We start from the raw sequence: 26,172 nt of genomic DNA, 5'->3' as shown, positions 1-26,172 counted from the left end.
TTATCGCTGATATCTTTAATCACGCTCACATTCATTCCGGTTTCGACAGAGTCAATTGGAATTCTTTTGGTTGGTGCAAATTTCTGTATCAACAAAAAATGTAATAATATAATAAGTTTTTAGAAATTGTTACATACCATCTCTGTATTTCGTCAAAACGTTTCTTTTTACACTAATTAAATTGTTTATGCTTATGTTGCGCCACTACGTTCCGTATATCTCACTGTTATGACTACGTTACTTAACCATCTGTAACATCAATTAGAGTTTAAATTAAGGGTTATCTTCAGATAGTCATAATATCTATATTATCTTTATTGTCATTCTTTAATAATGTTTAATTGGTACAGACGGGATATATACAGTATTCAACACATTCAGACTCACAATGCTATTTTACAAACAATCCCAAGCACTGTTTTCTACAAAATCATTTTAAAAGTTTGTTGTAAATGATTAAATAGAACTAATCAATTCAATGATGTAGTTGGAAATCAATTTCCCTCGTTTATATGGACAAGGGCAAGGCTTGTCTGTATAAAACTTCTAATGGATGATCCTTACACAGCCCAGTTTCCTCCATTAGAGCTAGATAAACCAAAAGCCCAAATAGACGTATCAAAGTATCAAACTGGTGATTCCAGGTTCATGAGCTTGTTTTTTCTGTAGTTGTGCATGCAGTCTATGACATTAATCTACTAGGATTTTGTTATTAAGTCATACGGAACATCAATTAAAACAATTCATTTCATGTGCCAGTGTTTGACCTTCCTCAAAAGTGTTGCGATGGGTTGATACAAAAGTGAGCTTCCAAACAACCTTTGATTTCTTGATGCTTGATATTCAACTTGGGAATGGGGAAGCTCATTTCAGCCAAGTGCAACATTCAATCGTGCAGACTCTTATATATTACCACCAGAAACCAGACCTGGGATTTTATTGTTCCGTAATTTGAAACCATTCAGTAATTGACCTCGGAGGAGAAACTACTGCTGATCGAACAACAAATTCAGCAAATTATGAAGGCCTCTCAAGAGTATGATTTTTTCAGGTTGGCTATACATTCATATTTTCTTATGTCAATAGTCAAAATTATTAATCCGAAAATTGAAATATATCATTTATATTATAGGCTAACATATAAAAGTGGCTATTTGGGAAATGGTTTTACTGTAATAGGTGATAATCATGGAGTCCGGAGAGGCTAATGCGTGATGAATTGACGTGGCCAAAGAGTTCTTCGAGCTGCCAGCCGAGGACAATGCCAGCTTATATTCTGAAGATCCAAAGCAAAGTTGTAGATTATATACAAGCATAGACTGTGTAAGGAAAGGTGCATTTCTGGAGAGATAATTTGAGACACCCTTGGCATCCGTTGAGGAAACATGCAATTTGGCCTGCAAAGCCTGCCAATATCGGTAATGCTCTCACTTGTTGATTGTTTAACATCTATATTCCACAGTTAATTTATAATTAATCAAGGTGAAGCCAATGACATTTTGGATCTAGAGAGGTGGTTCGAATTTATTCGGTTAGGTGATGAAATGAGTTTGTCGGTTTGGATATAATCCGTGAAGGTAGGACTGAATTTGGATACTTGAGAACGAGTGAGCCAAGTTCAGTTGATGACATTAAACCACTACCCCCGGATCCGAGTTCAACATGGATTGCCTAAACACAGTGATGTGAACTCATAACTCTTCTTCCCAAGGAGATGTGAATGGGCTGCAAGCTAGTGGTTAAGAATGGGGAATGGCTGGGTGTTGACCCTTTACCTAAGCATTATTGTTAATATTGGTCATAGTTAAAGGTACATACCTATCTCCCTTTCTCATAGCTTTCATTAAAAATAATCTAATTAATGGTCCTTACATTATCATCATTCATCATCAGTGCTCCCCAACTGTAATTAAAATGCTTATTGCTTTATCGCCATTAAGAAATGCATGTAATCATTTGAAATTATGAGGTTCAAGAATGGACAATATTGTAGACTCCTGCAGACTGAGGTGTAATGTGAATCACATTCATTTAAAAACAAACTCATTTTAATAACTTAATAATATCTTTTATATATATATATAATCTTATTTTAAGTTCAATACAACGTTCGCAAAACTTCAGGTTCGTTGCGTGTGTATGGTGAAAAAAATATGTTGATAAGTGATTGGTTCAGAATATACTGTTATTTATTCTGTCAATTGTCAAGTAATTAAAGAATTACAATAAATAATGCTTATTTTTTATCTAGCTAGCTTCAAATTGTCATGGTGGGGTGCAGATTATCAGCAATGCGACCGTAGAGTCGTAACGAACACAAGTCGAGGACAAACAACTGTTGCCCGTTTTCATTATCCCTCTAGTAATACCCATATTGAACCTGCAGAAGATGTGGTTAACAGTTGCAGTCTCAACTATACAAACCTTTATTTAAAAAGATTTTCTTAATGCTTATATAGTGATACTCACTTGGACGACAACCAATGAGCGTTTAAGCTAAACTTAAGCTGTTATGTATCTGAATATTTCCTACAGATTGGATTGGCTGTAACTATTGACGACGTTGGAATACAGTATTTTCATCTTAAGCATGTTTATGCACAAATGTTATCGAAATTGGTCAGCCCCAAATGGCCTCCTTAATCTGAAAAATCAGTGCTGCAACTGTGGATACTTCAAGTCACTAACAACTACAGTGTTATGTCAATAAATTCTTATAAATCATGAATATGTTTCATTAGTTGGGGGATCGGAAGAGGAAAAAACTAGAATTAAAATGGATGAAACAAGGAGGTTAGTTTCCATAAGTAGTGTGTGAATTGAGAATATGCCACTAACGCACCTCTTCAAGTGTTACTATTGGATTAAGCACCTATCTACCAGATGAGTCGTGGTTAGAAAGCAATGTGTACCTTCCATGGTGGGTAGAAATAACTTTTAGCATAAATTTTATTCCTTACACACACACCTTTGACGTAACCTCATTTTGATCACATAATATTCAAATGAATCACTGTTATTAACGAAAGTACTCATTCTTCTGATTTACATTCCTCAAAGTTTCGAACTCAAAACTTTTCAGTGATTGTCCCTATCTTCCTTAAAATGAATCTCGCTTGATAAAAAATTACTTTTCTTGGTCCATAAATTTCTACGTGAGTGGTGACTTGTAAAAAAAACTATATTCAATCAAACTAATAATAATCTGACTCAACTTTGATTAAAATAATACATAGAGAGGTTTTAATGCAAAATGCTATCATCATTAGAATCCTATAGCTAGATTTGTTGGGCCAGGATGAGTAGTACTAATACTAGGGTGATGCTTATTTCTCATTAAACTTGTGCATGTTAAAACATGAGCTTCTCTTTCTGTTAACTTAAAAGAAAAAGGATACCCAACTATAAGATATAAATAATTAAATGTGAATGGACACTAGTGTCAATATTAACATAGAAATTCAAATGGGTCTTCCATTTTCACGCCCATCTATATTGACTTGGTGGCAGATCAAAGCATTATCATTACAATGGAGACTAAGGGTCACCTTCCCAGATACATGTTGTAAAAAGCTAAACTAGAAGATCTGATTAGGATGATTTGGTTCCCAACTTCCCCCCGTATAAAGAAAGCAAGAATAAAGAGAGATAATAGTAAATGATAAAAGCAAAAATTAAATTAATTGCTGCGTTGCATAATACTTACCTCATATGGGAATAATGAGAGTATTTCTGTGTAATGGATTTAATCAACGAAAGGTTTGAAATGAGAGAGAATTCAGAAAGAAAGAGAAGATCGTATGATTGTACTTTGTCTTTTGTACTCATTCTTTCTCTATTTTTTTTTTTTTTTTTTATACATGAGAGAATGACTTATCATTGCATCACTACCTCTTCTCCTCATGAATAAACTAGTTGACTTTATTCTCTCATAATAAAAAAGCTGCTCAAAGTTTTAATGGAATTTTAATCTTTTTTTTTTACGCGATTGATATGAATAACAAGTTGATGTTTGACCAGTTTTGAAACAGCAGGGTCTGTGTTGTTGCTGTCAAATTTAGAGCTGATCCATGATATGAAGCTAGAGTAAGAAAAGATGAAGAGAGAGATGAAAATGTAATGAATAAAACATGATTATGCCTAGTAATTTACTTCGACAAATTGAATGTTTTTCAAAGAAAAGAAAAGAAGGCACTGCTACTTGGTAGGTGATTGTTGATCATATATCATTCACCTAATTGTATTGTTCGTGATGGGCAGTAAATTCAGCTCCTCACACAAAAGAAATTAATACAGTAGAATGATTGATAATCAATCTCAATAATCACAAAAAGTCCTGCTGTAAAAAAAAAAACAAATCATGGGATTCCAAAATGGTGTCATTGGTGCCTGCAACCACACATAATTATAAATATGTCATGAAATGCATGTAAAGATAAAAAAATTTGAACAATCTACACCATCATCTTGGGCATACTTTTCCCAATTATCGCTATCGCTGGCAAACATCAATGAAACAGGATGAAATGGGGACAATGTTAGCAATAAAATGATTGTTGAAAAAGGGAGTAGAGATAGTGAATGGTAAGTTCAAATGAAATGGTAAGATAAGAGCAATATTCTTGCTTCTATCATTTTGTTCGCCTAAAATTCACACTACTCATACACCAATTTCCTCTTTCTTTAATTAAATAAATGAAATATCTCATATCTATTCTTCTCTTTATATTTTCCTCTTACCATGTTCGAGGAGGAGGGTGCGCATGATGCGTACGAAAGCATAGGGTGCGTACTGCCACATTCAGCGCATGATAGAAAGCGACGCTTTGTTATCTTTTGTCAAAAAAGCTAAAATGAACGGGGTCTTAAAATAGCTGTGGTGTATAAAAAGCGACGTTGTCGTTGTGTCAAACAAAAAACAAAGCGAAAAAAGTTTGTCATTGTGCAGCTCAGTCAGTCTTTGTTTTCACTCTCAACAAAAAAAAGAAAGCCTTCCAGTTCAGCTTCTCTTCTGCTTTCCCTTTCAAAACAAAATTATTTTATTATTTAATATGTCAATTAACGTACTAGCTTAAACCTTCCAATTCTGTTCCTCCAGAGTTATAAGATTTTCTATTTTCGAATTTCAGTTACTTCGATATTTTTATTTTCAGAAATTGATTCTGTCATTCGATTTGTTGATGATCATGTGTCGGATATAAGCTAGTCTAGTCTCCCCACAATACTCTACTCTGTTTTGTTCAAACAGTCGATTAGTTATTTTCGTCTTTTCTTTTAAATTTCAAAGAAAATTCCGTATAATTTGATGGCGAAATCGTCCTACAGTTGACAAAACCTCCGTTGTTCGGAAATTTGATTGGTTTACTATCGTAGTTATTGACTGAGGAGAATTGTGAGTGAGTGAGTACGTTAGGGTTTCTAAAAAGTAGTTAGCGGTTGAGTGAGGTTGGTTGGAGAGGAGGGATGGGTAGGGGTTGGCTTTTCCTGGCAACGGTAGGACCACCGATAAAGCCGCGGGCGGATTGCGGAGAAAGCAAGTGGAAGAGGCTCTACAGAGGCAGCTAGGCCAGCTGAGGCTGAACACAATCAACGAGACAGGGCCAGGGGCGTTGTTTTTCGTATTTCTTTTTCTTGTTCGAGAGCTAAGTGAAGTGACAACTCCGTGGTTTTTGTTTTTCACGATTTCTGTTTTCATTGAGGAAAAAGATGGATACTGGTACTCCTGAGCTACACGGAGTAGAAAAACCCTCTGTTTCAATACGGAATGGAAGTACGCCGTCTTTGGAAGCTCAAACATCGGGCTGCATGTGAGTTCAATAAGCGATGTTTGGGTTGTAATAAAAATGGTATTTGGCAAAGTAAGAAGGGTGTTGGGTTTGATTATTTCCTTGTTGTTGAATCGTTGCAGGGTGTTGACCTGGGAAGATGGTTACTATGACAATTGTGAAACATGATTCTTTAGGGAATAAGCGTTCAGATGAAACACTTGAAAATTTGCATGGTGGGCATTATTCACATGATCCCCTTGGGTTGGCTGTGGCAAAAATGTCTTATCATGTTTATTCTTTGGGGGAGGGTATGCCTTTCTTACTCATGAGTCATGAATAGGCTACTCAATTTTTGCATTTTGTCAATATTGTTGCAAAACTGCTAATTCGTTGTGTTTTTAGTATGGAATTGGCGAATATAGTGAGACTTATAATATGACCTCTAGTTCAATTCAATTCCAATTATGACGTTGAATTCCATGAACTAAGTGCTCATTGTTGAGAACATAAAATATTGGTGAGTGAATGAATGTCTATAAAGATTGCCCAAACTCAGTCGCTTTTTCCTTGTTTTACAGGATTGTTGGGCAGGTAGCAGTTACTGGAAAGCATAGTGGATCTTCGCAGTCAACATGTACTAATTCTTGCTCATTATTTGAGGGTGGTAGTTATATGCATAGTATTGAATCATAATCTATAGCTGTTGATAGGATTGTGTTTTCGAATCATTCTAACACTATCTTTAATTGGGTATTTTTCGTCTGTGATGGGTGGCAAAGCCAGGTTTTTGCTGGGATCAGGGTATGCTTGCAGTATTTTCCTTTATATTATAATTGTTTTTATGTTTGAAGTGTAATGTGTTTAATATTGATGAAGCAAGAATTTAGCATAATATGTGCGAATTAGGAAATCCTCACTTTTTAGGCACTGACACAATTTTGATCACTGTGTTCTTGACTTGTATCAGCAAAGCCATAGGCCATATTCATGAGTGCTGGCCCTTTTCTTTTTACCATGTTAATCCCAAACACCCATCTGAAGTAATGGATTTGACTCTCTCACCATAAATCGTCTTTGTCTACAATTACTCTTGTTGTGATTTGCGTTGCTTTGTTTTAGTAATTTAGATGAAAATGGCAGCGCATTTACATTTTTTTCTAGAATCATGAAATTTCTATCTTCCTCTCCTAATCTCTTTGGTTAAACTTCACATTTTAGTGTTTCTTATAAAATAAAAGATTAAATAAAAAACTCTGCCAAATTTATTGATGAGATTAGCATCTGCACAGTGAAAGGCATCATTCTTGAGTCATGGGACATTTTATTATAAAGCAGGTTGTCCTTTCTGCTACCTTATAGCTCATCAAAGTTTCTCTAACAAAAATTTTGTTCTGATTGTAGACCATTGTTGTGTCGCTTGGTCCACAGGAGTGTGTACAGCTTGGTTCTTTGAATAAAGTAAGATGAGTTCTATCCTTGTTGGTCCACCATCAAGGTTTACATGTTGTCGATATATTTTTCTTTTTAAATTGAGTCTAGTAGTTTTCCGATGGAGTTTGAGGGTGGGATATTTATACAATATCGATATTCCAAAAATGGTTTACAAAAGCTTTACTTGTGTTAATATGTTCTTAAGATGACAACATTTTATTGAAAGATATAATGTTAATGAAATTCCAAATTTCTAATGTATCTATGATGAGAAGCAGAAGTGGAGAAGTTTCTTTGTGAAAATTCTAGGGAATGGAATGGTGACCTACTAAAGTGAGGGCAGTATGCATACCAGATATGGCATGAAGATTGGCCCAATGCCAAGTTGGATTTTGGTCAACGAAATGATAACTTAATCTCCCTGTATTGAGTAGTTAAAGCACAGAAAACCTTAATCATCTTGTACTGTATATTTTCGTAACATGCATATTAATTACATGCTTACTGCTTCACTTCAAGGCCTTGTATTTGTGTTTGAAGTATCTTTTTCTTTTTCTTCTTCTTATACATAGTTGGTGGTTCATCAGTGATTTTTTGCTTAGCAAGCAAAGAAAAAAAAAGGGAGTATGTTTTTGGCTTGACTATATGGATCTCCTGTGAGTAGTATGTGCTGGATACACCACTATGGTTGTCAAAAGACTCTGGGCTTTTGTATTCAGCATTCACTGTTTGAAGTTAAATATGTCACATTTGCTTTAAATTGACCAGCAACTCATGATCTACCTGTATTTAGACCTATGCATTTACCTTTTTCTGTTTGTGTGTATAATTGCTTATTTATTTATTGGTGGAGCAGGTCGATGAGGATAGAAGCTGGTGACTCATATCAGAGAATCTTTTGCCCTTAAAGATTTTTCAGTAGGGCATGTTTCTAGTGCCAATACAATGTAGTTGAAGAAATTACCCCTGGTATCTTTCTTCTTTTCTTTTGGCATGTATGTTTTTAGCACAGATCTGCATGTACAGTTGTTTAGCTAAAAAGTAAATATAAATTGATGAGAGATAATAATACTTTGTTTTGTCTCTTTTCAGCCAGATTTTCCTACCAAGGAGTAACTTCAGAAACTATTCCTAATGCTTGAGCAATTTAGACAAAGTGTCAACAATGAGACCAAATGTTCAGTTTACTATGTTCCCATATGTTGAGAAACACGGTGATAGTTCTTATATTTACCAGTGTTGGTAACAGCCTAAAACAAGTGTTGAAATGGTGAATAAGCATGGAGAGATTCAATTTTCCACACCAGGTAGTGATGGAAGTGACAAATTACTTCAGCCAAAAACACAAATATATACAATTTGCAGAACAGAATCAAATGGGGATAGATTTGTTGGGGACCAGATACGAGAAGGGGAGACTAGTGGCTGGAAAGATATAGGCATAGTATCAGAACAAAAGTCCCTCCATTTTCAATCCATTCTGTTATCAATAGCATAAATTTATGTAGTGTGCATTCCAGCTGAAAAGTTTGTTGTTGATCACGCATATTTCCCTCAAACCCGCTTGACTCCACTCTTAATGACAGAGTTAAGTTGGAATGCATGGATTCTTATCAAAATGGGATGTTGTATGTATACTGAATCTTCAGATTTGCAATTCCATAAAGATCTTGAGAAGTTAGGGAATCAAACCGAATTCAGTCACTTAAACCATCAGATGCATCTTTGAAGTCTCTGCTGGTTCTGAGCTGCATGAAGCTCTAGGACCTGTTTCTGAAGAAAGGTATCTATATGAAATGGAATCAGAAAATGCTGAAGCTGGAGAAACTATGGAGATGCCAGAGGTGGATGAGCAGCAGTCACTTGACATTGATTCTAGCTCAGAGAGTCTTCTGGAAGCTGTAGTAGCTAAGTTTGCCAAGTGGCAGTGATGTAAAAGTGGTAGATCATTCTGAAATCAAGGCAGTCACTATTGACAGCCGAAAAAATGCCCGAGCCTTCTAGCCAGACTAGCATACTGTTAATTCAGTAGATTGTTCTATAATCATCTCTCTGTAGAAGAAGACATAAAGAAGTGCTTGAGTTCATCAGAGGTGTGTGGTGCAATGTCTTCAAAAGGGTTTTCATCAATTGCCCAAGCACTTGTAGTGAACAGTTGGAAGGTCTTCAGAGCCTGTAAGAACAATAAAAAGAGGGCTAGACCTGGTGAAAATTGTAGGCCTAGGCCAAGGGACAGACAACTGATTCAAGATCGTATCAAGGAGCTGAGAGAGCTTGTGCCAAAGGATCAAGGTATCTGAACTTTTCATTGTGATATTTGCAATTCCTTTCGTTTAAAAATGTTCCATGATATGTGCTGAAAAATTCAAGAAATTTGCAGTGTGTAGTATGATTCTTTGCTGGAGCGAACAATCAAGCACAAGCTATTTCTGCAAAGCATCACTAAGCATGCTGACAGCTCAGCAAATGTGCTGAATCAAGGTAAAAGGCTCAGGCATTTGGCTTGTAGATTATCTTGATCCCCTGGTTTGGTAAATAAAGAACTCGGAAGCCTCCATTATATATGGAATAATCTGTTAATGACCTAATTCGGTTTTTTTTGGGGTTTATTTTCTTTCTGGTGTTTCCACCAAAGGCCTCCGAATTGCTAAATACAAATATGTGTACTATAATCTATTTCTTATGGTTATCTAATTGTGCTAGCTGTTAGGGTTTAGAGAACAGTTCTGCAAACTTTTGTAAAGTGTTCTGAAAATCAAGGTTGTTTTTTTCTCTAAAGAAGAGAAATAGTTTTTAGGAACAGGAAAACAAGTGGTCTGTGATTGTCTCTTCAAGTATATCCTACCTGATGATTTGTTTGGCTGTTTATGATATTCGGCACTCAGGGCATTCCAAATTCTATGGCCTGTAGGAAGAGCATATCAAAATTACTTCTGTTTCTTAGGTGTGTTCCACAGTTGTTCTTCTGTTGACATCTTGCTGCTGTTTTGCAGATGCAGCAAAAGCTACAGGCATTAAGATCACCAATTATGAACAGGGTTCAAGGGCTGTGGAGGTAGGAAGCCATCTGACAGTTTGTTCAGTAGTAGAGAACCTAAACAGAATGGGAGATGTTGTTGAGGTATGTGTATCACGATGTACTTTTGCAAGTGAATAGTCATGTTTTGGTGAAGCACAAGTGTTTCTATAAGTAAAATAATCCAGATAGATAATAATGAAAAAAAAAGTCTTATAAAGAGAAGCGAAGTTTTAGAGTGTGCTGGTTGATTGTCAGATGCTGTGCGAGGAATGCGTCACTTTCTTGAGATAGCAGAAGCCATCAGGAGCTTGGGTGACAATCTTAAAAGGAGTTACAGAAGCGCATGGTGATAAGACATGGATATGTTTTGTGGTTGAGGTAGGATCCTTTTCTTCGGAGAATTAGTTTTAAATTTTCTGGAAAAGAACAAAGCCTATGGTTGGTTCTCTATTCAAGCTGATATCTTTTCCAGGTTTATGTTCTCAAGAGTATATTCAATATGCAGCACTTCTTCACCTGTTAGCCTCCACTTCTTTAATCATGCATTAACTGATGAAAAGTGTGTAACTTGTGTCATTATTCAAAAATTTAAAAATGGTATGTTTGAAACATGATGAATCCTGATGTTATATGATACTTAGTTAGTGCTTACAATTACCCTTTTTTTCTATTTAACCACAGGCCATAATCTTACTGATGATTGGGTGATTAGATTTTTCTTGAAAGATATCTGGTGGCGTGCGAATGAAACATGCCAACCTTCACATCTCATGTATGGAAACCATTTAGAAGCGGCGAATTGTAAAATGATCACTTACTTAAAAAACATGAGTCTTTATGAAATCTAAATCTTCAACTCTTGAGGTTTCAATTAGATGTTCAAGTCTTGGAGGCAACCCATACGACTTTAACATCATCATACAGGCCTGTGCAGGCAAAGAATAACCGTTACCTCAGTCCTTTCACAGTGTAAAATTGCTAATCTTGAAACTATCTTGGAACTTTTGATCAATACAGGGAGAAAATAGAATCATGCGCGAATGGATGTCTTGTGGTCTCTTGTGCAAATATTGCAATCAAAGACTATGTGCGCTAACGACAGTGGCTGGTCATCTCTTGGGAGACAACCAAATTGGCTCCTCTGTAATATAAGTGAAACATTTCTGATCTTTGTGGCATTTGGCCCCTGAATTCTTTTTGTAACCAAGAGGAAGATAGAGGGGAGATTAAAAAAAAAAAAAAAAAGATTTCAAAGATCATTTTTGCTTTTTTCTGTGTGTGGAGATACCATTTAGTCCATTTGTTTGAATTTTGAAAGCTTGATAAGAGTGCCTTAGAAATCCAACTCTCTGAATTGTAACTTCTTTGATGGTCTTTCATTTATTCAGGTTTTATGGTTATTGGGATTATTTACATTGATAAGCTACTATGGTTAAAAGTAAAACTATATAAAGTGAAACAAAGTACAACATAATATAGTATTATTGATGGCTAATTTATTTTAACCATAGATCTAATTATGTATTGTTGGCATGACACAGGGTACTCAAATTTAAATGAGGTAAGGGTTGAGTTATCGTTTAGCCCTTGGATCTGAAATGGGCACCAAATTCGCAAAAGCAGAGTTCCTCTGTAAATCGGGGGATGGTCAGACTGAGACAGAAGCTCTTTTATTGGTTCATAGGGTTTAAATTTATTCATCCTACTTGGATAGAAAAGGCAGGCAACTGATATTCAGGTCTAACTCTTTTTCAGTACCTATGTTCTACGCTTTGAATTTGTCATTGGTGATAAGCTACACAAGATGATTCGAGAAGCCAGTACGAGACGTAGACAAAATTTATAATCGTGCAAGTGGAATTTCTAGTTTAGTGTCCACCTTTGGATGTATCTGAAAGTAAAAGTAGAAATTTTGTAATTTCAGAAACCAACAAGCATCTTTTCGGAGGGGAGATATTTAAATTTTATTTATCACTGGATGCCCACAGTTTCAGTGTTAAGCAAATTCCTCCGATTGATACCATAATTGGTCTGTGGATATTATTCAAGGCTGAATTAGCCTTCATTTGATGCTAAGAGTGCGTCAAGAAACTCAGGAACACAGTTATATAAAACCTAAGCAATAACATGTCATTATAACAGTATCATAGTACATATTTGAAATCAGCATATAAAACTTCAGTTTTATGTAGGTTGAGAGCTCATCAGTGAGTCAATGAAGTGATGTTTCAACTGGAGGGAGGCAGTACTCCGAGGCTCAGTGTGTCTGGGATGAGAAGTCCCCCAACATTTACTAGATCTTTCGCAGGACAATATCAGTGGGCTGATGTGATCTTTGGTATCGAAACATGAATACTTTATGTAGGTATTGTTACAATCATTTAAATTGTATTGGGTAGGTTATCAACAATGACGAGTTCAAAGTGTGATGCATGAGTGCTTGGTAGCGTGAGTGTTGGAAATGAGTTTTCTGCTCCCTTCAATTATACAGGAAGGAGTAAATATCGTAGATGTTTTCCGTATTATTAATCAAAGACATTGATCCAATGGTTTCGAGTTCTTATGTTAGGGAACATGGAGGCACACCTTCAGATAATTTTTTATATTATTATTCTCCAAAGTGTATTCATATTTTGAAAGTGGTTTAGGTAACTGATGAGCTCCAAATTCTTCACGATAATCACGGGCCGGGTTGATGGCCCAATTTGAAGGAATCTTTGGTAGCAAAAATGGAAGACTTAAACAGCTATAAGTGATCATAGTCGAATAATTAATAGGATTTTTAGTATATTATTAAAAATATCTTAAGTTTGATTATCTCAATTGCATGATTATCATTTATTTTTGATCTATATAGGCAAATGTATAACAAAACCGGAACTCTGTATATCAATTGTGGTCAAACTGAGAAGGCATAAGTATCCACTATTATTATTTTGTATAGTAATAATTTACTGTAAAGTAGTTAATAGAAAACAATTTTCTGCACTAGTTTTAAGGGGAAAAAGATTTCAGTTGACAATTCAACGCGTTCATTTTGACAAACATCTGCTAAGGCTTAAGCTGAAACAATAATATATAGATCCCTATCAATACCCAATGTCTCATGAATCACGATTAATAATGGGGCTGTTGAGCCTGTTGTTCAATGAGTGTGATGAAAAGAAAAACATCTGACTTAAATAATGAAACTAAACCTTTGTAATTGTTAGGTTTTACCGTAGAATGTTAATATGTTAGAAATATAACCTGTCAAAACCCCAGTTCGTAAACAAAATGTTAAAAAAGTCTTCAGACTACTTTTATATCCTCCAGTGCCACACGGTATAACTCGGCCCTCGCTGTTGGACCAAATCTATGGAAATCCTGGATGATAATGACTACAAGGTCAGACAAAAAGCTTATTGGAGTCTAAAAGTAAACAGTAAACCACTGCTCACCTAATCCAAATTTAACCCCATTTATTAAGCTGAGTTCATTAAGCCACTCATTATTTTAATCCAAATTTAAGCAACTAACCAGAGTTTTCATCACGCCACTCATTTTAATCCGAATTTAAGCCAACTAACCTGAGTCATCCACGTGAGCTCCAGGTCATGATCCCGCCCAAAAACTAGGTGTACAACAAAAATGATATCCGATCTTGGCCAGTCTGCTCCGATCCGAAAAAATCAGATATCCAAAAATTTGGATCGGATCGTTATTTAAAAAAAAAAACTGATATTCGGATCAGTTACCGATTAGGACTATTAAAAAATCGAATATCTGTTACGATATCTAGATTACAAACTACGTCGTTTTGAGTTTTAAAATAACCCTAACAGTCTAACACAATTAACTGAACTCTCTCACTCTCGGTCTCTCTCGCTCGAACACGCACAGACACACAGTCACTCAAACTCTCTCCGACCAGATCTCATCTCAGTTCCCACTCTCTCTCGCTCAAATCTCTCGGTCCTCTCGCTCTAACACGCACAGACACAGACACATAGGCAGTCAGCCCACTCAAACTCTCTCACATTCAGATCTCAGTCTCTCTCGTCAACTCTTCGTCTCGGTCCTCTCGCGTCGAACACGCACAGGCAAAGACACAGACACACATTCACTCAAACTCTCTCAGACTCAGATCTCAGTCTCTCTCGCTCAACTCTCTTCGGTCTCTCTCTCGCTCGAACACTCTCAGATCTCAGTCTCGCGCTCAACTCTCTCAGATCTCAGTCTCTCGCGATTGAAGCCCAAACGATCGTAAGTAAATTTCTTTAGAATTTAGATTTGCTGAATTATAGGCTGAATTTAATTGCAGACTTATGTCTGTGTAAATGTTTACATTTAGTACTTAGAAAGCAAACTGTTCTGGTGGGTTATTTTTATAGACAATTATAAGGCATGCCATGTGTTTGATTAAATGTTCCAATCAATTCAGTATTCAACTTTTTGTGTTGTGTATTACCTGTTTGACAAAATGTCCCAACAAACAAGGGACTTACCAGTTTGGCGAATCAGAAATTTCAAAAAAAAATTCAGAAGTATGAATCGCTACTCATTCTTAACAATTTATACACATTTCTGCATTTGATACAGGTAGCGGGATAATGAGAAGTTGGAATTTAATGGAGGAGCCAACATTTTTCAATAGAAAAGATCACTCATCTTCGCACAACCTGCAAGTATGAACAGTACTTTATTTCCGTTATCTTTTTTTTTTTTTAGTGCTATTAAGTATGCTTTTATGTGAAATATTTCCACATTTTTTTAGTTGAATAATGTACCAGTATTAGTTGAGTTTTTCATAAGTAATAGCAGGGAAGTTCTTTCTTCTTTTTGATAAAAGTTTTGGTAGGAAAACGACATGCTGAATAACAGTGAAATATTATGCTATAAAATTCCTTATGCAATTAATTTGTTGTTAATCTTAAAGTTGTTATTGAAATGGTTATTTGTTTTGTTTTGTTTTGTACAGGAGGATGATGACGAGTAGGAATTGGCAATGAGATAGCATAGTCATTTAGGCTGTGACAGTGTTTGGACAACATAGGTTAAATGTTTTGTGCTTCAGTTAATTTTTTTAGATACTTTATACATGTAAGGGAATATAATTTCAATTTTATGCTAGAATTTTTTTATTTTAATAAGAGAATTTTAAAATTCGGATCAATTCGGATATCGATTATCTGATCCGAATAATCGATATCCGTAAAACCGGATATCCAATAATTCGGATCAGATATAGCGCTGATCCGAAAATTCGGATCGGATCAGGAAAAGCCTATTCGGATCGGACACATCCGGATTGAACACTACCAAAAACCCTAATATGTTCCTCGCTCCTCCCTGTTTCACCCAGAACTCTTCAAACTAACTAGCACTCTTCAAACACCGAATCTCTTCTCAGTCTTCAAAATGAGCTCCTCAGAGTCTTCACAATCAATTCCTTCAAATCCAAAGCCACTCCACTTCAACCCAAAGCCGAAACTACGAATCCAAATCCGGTGACGACCAAAACCCCTAAGAAGCGTCACAGCTCCTCGGCGGGCGCCAACAGTGGCTGCGCCCGCTCCATCAAAGAAGTTCGAAAGGAACCCAATGCGAACACGGCCGCAACCACATCTAAAGGACGAGGTTGAATATGCAGAGGGCGGATCGGCTCATGGCCCACAAAAATCCCCCGTAAAACCAGCTCATGGGGTCAACAAATTGCCGAAAATAAGTTCTAATGATCTCTGATTTTTACTGAATTGGATTTAGCATTTTTTTGTCTGAAAATAGTTTTTTTTTTTTTAATTTCAATGTTGTTTTTTTTAAATCATAAATGGCAGGATAGGCAGCTGGCCGAGTTTTTTGATAGCTTAGATAGTGCGATCCGGTTATTGAATTGAAGCGATCCATGTCTACTTTCACCAATATCTGCCCAAGATTGAGTGTTTAACAGACAGGTTTTTTTTTCATTATTATTATTATTATTTTACATTTACTAGATTTTCTTCATCAAGAAATGGTCTTATGCATTGTGATATTTATAGGAGGTTCTCGTATGGCCACTTGGCTCAGTTGAGTTTATACTTCCTGAAGTGGTTGAGATAAAGAAAGTACTGATGTTTGATGAGAAGACTAATTGTATGAAGCGGCATTAATGTTACAATAAATGTTGAAGCGATAGAATGCGATGGCAAGTCAAATCAGATAGTAAGAACATGGATGTGAGGAAGGTTTTTCGTGCTCGGCTGATGGATTTATTAAAGGCCATCCTGAGGTATACCATCGCCTATACTTTGCATATTAAGCAAGGCATCAGAGTTTAATTGCATATCATTGTTAATGGTTTTACAATTAGTTCATTATATGGGTTCTGTTTTTCACTTTTACTTCGGTTTTTGTTTGTGTTACTAGGAACTCAAAGTTTATTCAGTTATGAGATTTTTCAATTTTTTGGCTGCAATCTGCTTTTGTATAAATGCACTTGGCTTGATACGAGTTGTGTCTTCAGTAGGTGGTTAACCTCGTACCATAAATCGTTGGGTTTCAAATAAACTTTAGCGTGCAATTCATTTGAAGTTCAGTTTTCCTGATATCATTTGTGTTAATTGGGGGCAAGAAATGTGAAAAAAGAATTCTTATTCAATATGAGAAGTCTGTTACATGTTGCTTAATTACAAGAAAATAACACAGCCTTTTAACTAATTTTCCACTATCTACAAACTTACAGCAGCATAACTAATTTCTAACTAACTAAGTTTTCTTCTATTTACGTAACACTTGATCTTTAACACTCCCCCTCAATGGCATCTTATGTATATTTTCAAGCATAAATTGGACAAAGATGTTTTCATGTTGAAGCTTCCCAACCTTTTGTCATCACGTCTGCCACTTGTTCTCCAGTTGGTATATATCTTGCAATGATCAAACCTCCTGAATTTTCTTCTTATTAAATGACAATCTATCTCTATGGGTTTTGTCTTCATGATACATGGGATTTGCCGCAATCTGCAATGCTGACTATTATCACAGTAGAGCATGCCGGTATGGTTTGGCTTCCATCAAGCTCTTTAAAGCAAGCTGTTAACCAAACTAACTCTGCAACAACTACAGCCATGCTTCTATATTGCTTTGCAGATGATCTTGCCACAGTATTTGTTTCTTTGATTTCCAGGACAGAAGGAATTCCATCTGATGCACGTATCCTGAATGATTTCTCATGACTGCGCAAGGTGCCAATCTGAATCACAAAAGGAAAATAACTCTTTGTATTCTTGCGGACATGAACAAACCAAGTGCTGGTTCTTTTTCACATATCTTAAACCCTTAATGCTGCTTCCATATGTGAGTTGTTTAGGAGTCTGCATGTGCTGATCTAAAGTCTGGACAGCGAATGAAATGTCTGGCCTGGTCATGGTTAGATATAACAACTTCCACCATTCTCTGAATTACTAGATCTGACAGCAACTCATCCTTTTCAAACCGGTGGGAACTTTTGATCATACTCATATGAAGTCAGTTTTAGATTTTGTTCAAGAGGAGTGTCAGCAGGTTTAGCAGCAGACAATCAGCCTCCGAAATGAGTTCCAGGGCATTCTTCTGGTTAAAACAATTCCTTCAGATGACTAGCAACCAATTCCAAGAAAGAATTAAGGTGACCAAGGTCTTTGATTTTGAAATTATCCTGCAGTATGAACTTCATGATCTATCATTTTGGTGCAGCTCCCTGTTATCAAGATGTCATCTACATAAACAAGCATGATGACTATATTGCTTCCTTCTCGTTTGGTGAATAAAGAGTGAATCATATTTACTTTAAGTAACCATTTCTGATCAAAGCTTCAGTGAGCTTGTGGTTCCATTGTCTACTTGCTTGCTTCAATCCATACAAGGATTTGAGCAGTCTGCAGACTCTGTTCTCCCCTGAGTGCCAAATCCTTGAGGTAAAGACATGTAAACTTCTTCATGAGATCCTTGCAGGAAGGCATAAACACATCAAGTTGAAAGAGTGGCCAATCATGAATAGAGGCTAACGAAGGACTGATCTGACAGTGACCATCTTTGCCAGGGGAGAATGTTTCTGTGTAGCGATACCAGCTTGTTGTATAGCCCTTGGCCACAAGCCGAGTTTGTATCTCTCTAAGGTACCATCAGAATTATATTGGCTTTGTAACCCATGCAGCCAATCGGTGCTTTCCTGCAGGGAGTGGGTAAGTTGCCAGGTTTTATTGGCCTCTAATGCAGTGATTGGTCTGCATTGCAGCAATCCAATAGGATCTGAGAAGCTTCAGCAAATGAAACAGGTTCTTGATCCGAGAATGGAAGAAAGGAAACACCTGTAAGATGAAGAAAGATGATCATAAGAAAGACATCTGAAATGGAGTAATGAGCTGAAGGGGGTAAGTAATCCTGCAACCAAATGGAGGTCTATGGATCTGGCAGAGCGTCTGATGTTTACAGGAATGGCAAGAGGAGATGCTGGAGCTGAAGATGTTGGAGATGTGGGATTAATTGAAGGAGCAGCAGGAAAAAGCTCAGTAGTAGGACAGGACTGGCAGTACTGACAGGAGCAGGATAGGGTCATCAGAAAATATGGTATTGAAAGGACACTTGAAAATAATGGAGTATAAGAAGTTTCTGGATTGAAATGGAAAAAATGTCTTCAATAAACTTGACATCTCGGTTGACAAAGAAACTGAAATCTTGCAAGTTCAGCAACTTGTATCCCTTGTGGTGGAAGAGTATCCCATAAGATGATGGGATGGCCTAAAACCAAATTTATCTCTTGAGCTTAGATTGGATGCGTAGCGCAGGCAGCCAAACACTTTGAAGTGATCAATGGAAGGAGGAGAACCAAAAAGAACTTGATGAGGAGATCTTTCCTGGAGCACATCAGTTGAAGTCTATTGATGATATAGCAGGCTGTAAGTATACATTCTCCCAATACTTGTGAATAGATGCCTGAAATCTCAAGGCTAGCAACCAATAAGCAAGTGCCTATGCTTCCTCTTACGACCCCATTCTGCTGGGGAGTATAAACGCAAGTTTCTGGGGATAATCCCAAGGGAAGTGAAAAAAGCTGAACACTGAGAATGAGAAACTCTAAGCCATTATCTGTTCGAACAGTTTTGACAGAGGCTGAAATTGAGTCTGGATAAGAGTAAGAAAACTCTTAATGAAGTATGACTTCATGTTTGCCATGAGGAAAACCAGGTAACCGAGATGATCATCAACCACTGTGAGGAAATATTTGTATGATTATGTGTAGGAGTATGATATGGTCCCCATACATCCATATGCAACAAATGAAAACATGTAGGAGCCCTTGTAGTGTAATAGGAAAAGATTTTCTCATGTTTGGCAAGAGGACAGATATCACAATGGTACTCAGCATTATCAGAATTAAAAATTCTTATTCCAGAAAAATTTCATCTTCGTATATGGTATGTGACCAAGTGTTTATGCAAAGCTGGTTTACAGAAGCTAAAGAAACATGTAAAGTTTTATTCAAAGATTCAAAGTAGAAACATTGGCCTTGTATGCATGAGAAGGCATGAAGAAGTAGAGACCCTCTGATTCTTTACCAATCCACGGATTTTCCCATTGGAGGGCCCGAAATATGCGAAATCAGGGAAAAACTGACAAAGCAAGATAAGTCTTGGTGAGCTTTGAGATAGAAATCAAATATATTTGAAATCTGGCACAAATAACACATTATTCAATTTCTGATCTGGACCGATTTACAAGATCCAGTATGTGTTACGGTGAATGATTTCCATTGGAAGTCTGACTGTGGAAGGAGAATCTGTCCCCTCAATTGTTCAAAGTTAGAGAAGCTGTCATATGGTGAGGCTCCTGTGTCTAATATCCAGCAGATTCCATGGTTTAAGGATGAAAAGTAAGAGTGAATACCTGCCATATTAACGTGTGCATCATTTGGAGCTAATGCAGGTTCCTTTTGGAGCAATTTAATATCTCTGCATACTGTTCTTGGAAATATTGGAGGTGCTGCGTGGTTACTATTTTGACTTTGTCAGGAATCATTAGTGGCAACATTGTTTGCTGATGATGGAGCAGGATTTCTTGTTCTGGTGAACTTAAAATCAGCAGAGATCCAATGTCCTATAACAATTATCCTTTTGTGTCCTTTCATATGGCAGTGTTCACAAGTATATTCCAGTTCTTCTTGGTTTGACGATGTTGATTAGATGAAGAAGAAAAAAACTGTTGGTTCAGAAGAGGATTCTGCAAACAACAGCATTGGATAAACTTCTCTGGCTTTCCTCAGTGACAAGCATAGAGTAGGCTTGGTTGATAGATGGTAAAGGTTGCATCATGAGGATTTGGCTTCTAGCATGCAAATAAGTCTCATTAATCCCATCAAGAATGTAGTAACTTTTGATTCTGCATGTGATCTACGAAACTTTTGACATGGAACATTCACAGGAAGGAAGCTGAACAATAGAGAGTACCATTCCCTAGCATTCTTAGTTTAGAGTAATAGTGGAGATGGACGAAGTTCCCTGCATTAAGTGACTCTTCTCTATGTAATTGGAAAACTCTAGATCCATTCACTATCAAACCTTTCTTTCAAATCTTTCCATACAGATGTGCACTAGATGCATAAACGATGCCACTTAAGAGTTCTTTAGTAACGGAATTCATGATCCAAGGAGAGAACTATGCATTACATCTATCCCATTGATTGGGCAAGTTAACTGGAAAGCTATCCTTGTGTAAGTTCCATCAATAAATCCAATCTTATTTTTAGCTAACAATGCAATTCTCATAGATCTACTCCATAATGAGTAATTATCAACACCACTTAATTGAAAGAAACGAGAACAGCACCTGGAGTATCAGAAGGATGAAGGTAAAGCTGATGACTAAAATCAATTGTTGAGCTCGATTGTCATTTCCTATTTGCAGAAGACTGCGTCTCTCCGTCTGCACTGACATTTGCCATTTTGGAAGAATGAAAATGATAGCTTCTTGATCAGAAGAAATGAGATCAGATAAGACGAAATTCTGAGGAAATGATGAAACAGACGAAACTGATGAATCAGTACGAAGCTGAGAAAACGATGGAACTGAGAATCAGCAAAGCCGTGACTTCTGATGAACAGGTGAAGTTCTCTGTGAATTTAGAATTCTCAAACCCTGGGATTCTAGCTCTGATACCATGTTAATTTGGGGCAAGAAATGTGAAAAAAGAATTCTCTTATTCAATAATGAGAAGTCTGTTACAATTGTTCTTTTACAAAGAAAAATACACAGCCTTTTAATAATTTCTTCCAACTATCTTAACAAACTTACAGCTCAGCATAACTAATTTCTAACTAACTAAGTTTTCTTCTATTTACGTAACAACTTGATTTAACAATTTGCACTAAGTCTGTTAGCACTTGTACTTGGAACCTGAATTATATTTCTTCTGCATTCAGGGTGATGAAGTTCCGGAGGAAGCATTGCCAGAACCATTCAGTCGTCTAAAGACAAATCTGCATTCAACACGCAATGAGACATCGATTGAGTCATCCTCAGAGCAAAAACAAGCAATATCAGTTATCTGCTCGAGAGATTCACCTTAAAAGTGATCAAAGCTCCTGGCATGTCATTGGGCATGGAGACATCGACTTGTGTATTTACAAATCAGCAACCAGTTGTAGCATCATGTCCGGTCTTTCAGAAGGCATTTTTCTCAGCCGCTTACAAGCAATGATGCAGAGCAAACTGAGGCTCAGCAAAGATTATCAAAGATTTCCAATGAACCTTCGGTTGTCCACTGCTAGAGCCAGCCCTGACAATATTCCTCAAGTGAGGAAACTAATGTTTATGCTGCGTCCCCAATTAAATATCATCTAAATCAATCAACAGTGACAAATGTTTGTCAAGTTGTGAATCTCCAGCTCATTTGTTACCAGGTTGCCTGCTGAAACTCCAATGAAAGAGACAGACACTAAAAATAAAGATGGTTCTCTCGTAGATATGATGGCGTGCAGTCCACTCCTGCAAAACTTGCTCTACAAGCTAGGCTGATGAGTTCAACAACTGCATTATGTAACACCAAAAAGGAGATGCTATATGACCCAGAAGATGTTTCTGCCAGCACACCAACAAGTTAGTAAGGCGTCCACTTCGTAGCAGATCATTGAAATTTGAACTCCAGTGAAGAATGCGAAAGTTGAGGATGAGGACAAGGTGATAGATGATGCATCAGTTGATGATGAATTCTTGATATTCTTCTGAGAATCTATTCAATCGGTACACCCCATTAAGAATTCTCTGTGATTTCAAACTACTGAATTATTTAGTTCACCCCAGATAAAATAATATAAGCTTTATTGTCTGTTTTAAGGCAGGGCTTTTTGGAATCTTTGATTTCCTTTTCAATAAATTAACCGTTTCCATTTTTCCAGATAAGAGAAAAAGAGAGGAAGACTATGGAGGAGTTGATCCTGCGATTCTCAAGCGAAGAGGCGGAAACAGATGATGCTTGCCTGCCAAGCTCTTCAACATGATTCATTACTTCTTTCAGTCTATAAAACGTTCAGTCATCACAAAAGAGGAGCTTATTACAAGATAATTTCAAGCCACTGTGATATAGTGATAAAAGTAAGTCTGAATGGTAACCAGTTAGGTATTCAGATATTTGTTTACAGAAATTTAGATGTGCTAACTCTTGTTTTTTGTTACAGGAGAAGTTGAAGAGCAGATGAGCTTGTTGTTGGAACTAGTTCCTGAATGGATTTTGAAGTTGGCATTAGTGGCGATTTGCTTGTCTGGTAAGACCCTTAGTAATTTACACTAAAATGATTGCATTCAGATGGTTTGCAACTTTTATTTCAAATGAGTTTATTTACTCAAAGATAATCATGTATTATTAAACACGATCAGGTTATATGTCTTCAGGACAAAAACTTGAAACTCTTATTGAAGGCCATGTAATTGTCTTTTGCAGCATCAACAAACTGTCAAGTCAGAGTCCTACGGGCACGGCTTGAAGAAGCAAATGAATGGAGATTGCCAGATTATTTAACTCACTGCAGTGTATTGCGAGATGGTGTAGATTCCCTTACAGTGCGCCTTTGTAAATGCTAATTATTCCTTATATGCGAGCTAATTCCCTTCGGCCAATGGTCACAAGATAGTGAAAATCCTTGCTCTTCAGTTGCAGTTCAAAAATGATATGTAGATATCCGGTGATAATAAATTTCTATGACGAGTGCATGATTTTCAATAGATGGTAGATCAATTGGGAGAAATATCATGAAAAAGCAGTATCTTTTTCCTAAAAGCACATAGTTCCCTTTTATGAGTTCTTGTTATGGGGTCTTCATTATAGATTTGACTATTGGAACTGATGGTAATTTATATTGTTTCCGATCACATTTTAGTTTTTGTCTGGTCATTAAAATTTACAAGCTGTGTATCAATTTCAATATCTACCATGCCTGCGGCATAAAATTATGTCAGATCAACATTCTGTACCTCATATTTCAGTTAAAAATTATCATCATAATCTTCTTTTACCTAATTCTGTGACACCTTGTTAGCCTTATGACACAAATCAAAGATTTAAAACTAGCACATCGTTTTATTCCTATTTCCAGACTCCAGAGTATTTGGCTCGGGATACAATGTCAGGTACCCTTTTAGGGCATGATTAGTCTCGTCAAGGTATTTTTGCTTCTGTTGAAGTTAATATTTGGTTCTTTGGCTCCTTTGCTCGTCACGGTTGGGGAAAGTTTGCTCTTGTGGCTGGCTGAAATGTTGATCTCCTTCTTTGCCCCACAACAGGGTGTATAAACCAACAATTACTATGATTCCTCCCACTATACCGAAGGCCAACAATTACTTTGATTAATATTAATTAATAGTGAATCAACGGTCAGGATTTAATCACGTTATTTGGTGTACAGATTCGATGCATAATCTTTGGTATCTGTAGGATTACTCGGGATTAAAACTAGTTACAAAAACTGGGCCTTTTTGTTTTGTGCACCATAGTTGAATGGCGATGGTCAAACCACAGCATATAACGCCCTTTTAGTCATCATAGAAAATAGAATCAAAATACATTAAAAGAAGTAAATTTTATGCTCTTCTAAAATCAACTTACAGAATATACGATGGACCAGAAACCGATGTTAGAGGTAACCAACCACGGTGCGGCTGATTTATGCTCTATGAGTATTGTGAAGACTGCCGATTGTGCTCCACCAATACATTTAACCATGCTGTAAGTGACAGTTCTACCGGATACTTCTTCAATGTAGATGCCTACAAAGTTTACATGCTTGTATGATCTTACATTGTTACTTTCAGAACAATAAATTTTTGCAACTTAAAGCATCCAAAGTAAGAAGTTTCTTTGGATACAGAATATAGCAATTAGCTTTTTTGGAGTATATTACTTATAGAGTCTAATGGTTCCCTTCATCAAAGTTATTTTACTTTCGCAGAGCTTGTTGAAGGGTTAAATACCTGCAGAATGTACCATACAGAGGTTGATATACAACTTGCAACAACCAGAATTGATCCTTTCATCCAGTTCTCATGAACAGAGTTATTTCCGATGTGGATTGCAACGTCCTTGAGGCTATGCACTGCAGGTCCTTTGTACAAAGTCATGGTTGTGACCCCAGCTAACGATATCAGAGTTCCCAGGATTTTAGCAATCCCACAACGATCTCTTACATCAACATGCTCCAACCTACATCAAATTCATTTAGAAAGTTGCTCATGAAATCTATGTGTTAATGAAATTAAGAGAAGTAATTATTTTAAACTGATTATTGAATTATGAAGTCCACACCTGAGAATGACTGCAAATAAGAAAGTCAAGCACGAGGTAGTATTAATCATCGCTGTGATGAAGGTTGGAGAGGTGTATCTCATACTTGCAAAATACATGTTAAGGGTTAATCCAACTCTGGTTTTATATCACAAAACAAAACAGTTAGTCTCATCATTTTTTCTGTTTTACATTCCAATTGAAGAATGAGACTCGGTAGACCTACCCGACGAAAGAAAGCAAAGATATCTCCAGAAATATTGATAATGTCATCTTTGGCCTTACTTTTCTGCAGTGAAAAAAAAAAAAAGAAATCAAATCACTCTTAAGTAATATAGCGTATTGGTCCTAAAAATTGAGCCAGATAGACAAAGAATTGTTATAATTTGGATATATAAGAAACTTAAAATGTTTCAGCAAGTGTGTGTGAATATGTATAATGTACCTTTCAAGAAAATAAGCAACAGGGAACATAACTACGCCGCCTACTATGTGGCGATAAGTCACGTAGACATGAGGATTCAGGCCACTGTTGAAGGCTGCTTCTGTTATGAAATAGAGCGCCGTATAACTCATCTGAACCAGAACCATTAGAAGGTGTAGCTTAAATCTCCTAAACACCCTGAATGCACATGCCTCTGGAGCCGTAGTTTCTGAGGGAGAGGTCATAACTTTATGCATGCCTCTTCCTAATTAAGTTTTGGTAGAAGCACAAAAATGCTACTAAACTGCTTCTATACTGATTATGCTTCTTGCTAGTTAATTTATAGTTGAAGCACAGAATGCAACTATACTACTTCTGTATTGATTATGCCTAAAAGTTTTGACGTGTAAACATCTTGTTCTTGAGCGAATTCCAACTTGGAAATTGCATGAAAAGGGGAATATATTAATTAAAAAAGTAGAAAATAGAACAATATTCTTGTTATCATACAGTAACTTTATAAAAGTTTCACTTTTGTTAACCATGGAACTTGTGAAAAAATATTATAAAAGCCTTTTTAACGTGTTATATTCTTGATATTTGATGCGAAATGATCTTGATTTAGGGAAAGATGGATGTAATTTAATTGGCAACTTGAAACAACTGTTTCTTTTAGTTCAGGTTCTCGCTTAAGTCAGATTCTCAACTTTCAGGTCACAGTAATTCTGGACCAATTAACTTAGCTTTGTTTCTAAGTCAA

At 36.5% G+C, this 26,172-nt stretch overlaps 3 pseudogenes; 2 read left to right on the top strand and 1 right to left on the bottom strand.

The window, feature by feature from the left end:
* Positions 1-549: 549 nt before the first annotated feature.
* Positions 550-11,408, top strand: LOC116124211 (annotated as a pseudogene).
* A 4,393-nt stretch (positions 11,409-15,801) lies between these two features.
* LOC116124201 lies at positions 15,802-23,195 on the top strand (annotated as a pseudogene).
* Positions 23,196-23,892: 697 nt separating this feature from the next.
* LOC116124191 lies at positions 23,893-25,784 on the bottom strand (annotated as a pseudogene).
* Positions 25,785-26,172: the final 388 nt, after the last annotated feature.

Source organism: Pistacia vera, unplaced genomic scaffold (genome assembly GCF_008641045.1).
Source record: "Pistacia vera cultivar Batoury unplaced genomic scaffold, PisVer_v2 Contig1033, whole genome shotgun sequence".
NCBI lineage: Eukaryota > Viridiplantae > Streptophyta > Magnoliopsida > Sapindales > Anacardiaceae > Pistacia > Pistacia vera.
This window is presented reverse-complemented; position numbering and strand designations above follow the sequence as displayed.